We start from the raw sequence: 442 nt of genomic DNA, 5'->3' as shown, positions 1-442 counted from the left end.
GAGGTTAAAGGGATCACTCTGCTTTCTTGAGACATGGGAGTCTGTTTTTTTTGTTTTACCTGCTACATTCTTTCTCCTACTTGAGAAGGACCCTGGGCCTGGATTCCTTCCTGGAACATCTTCAGCCTGGAGCACAAGTGTCATATCCCCTGGGGTTCATGTGCCCTAACTACACGTATTCAGATGAACTTCTCAAACAGTACAGGCAGGCAGTAGAGTGGTACTGGTCCTCCCCTAATCCCATCCAGTGCGTGCGTGCGTGTGTGTGTGTGTGTGTGTGTGTGTGTGTGTGTGTGTGTGGTATTCAGTGGGATAATATCGAGCACATGAAAGAAATGAGTGTCTCCCACCAATCTGGTATCTTCTCCTTCTGTCACTTGTTTTCCCATCCCAGATGCATCCAGAGCTGTGCGCCCACTCATTATTTAAGCTAGGTCTCTTT

The sequence above is a fragment of the Puma concolor genome, chromosome A1, assembly GCF_028749965.1.
Source record: "Puma concolor isolate L17-30 chromosome A1, mPumCon1.1.hap2, whole genome shotgun sequence".
NCBI classification, from domain to species: domain Eukaryota; kingdom Metazoa; phylum Chordata; class Mammalia; order Carnivora; family Felidae; genus Puma; species Puma concolor.
Note: the sequence above shows the minus strand (reverse complement) of the source record.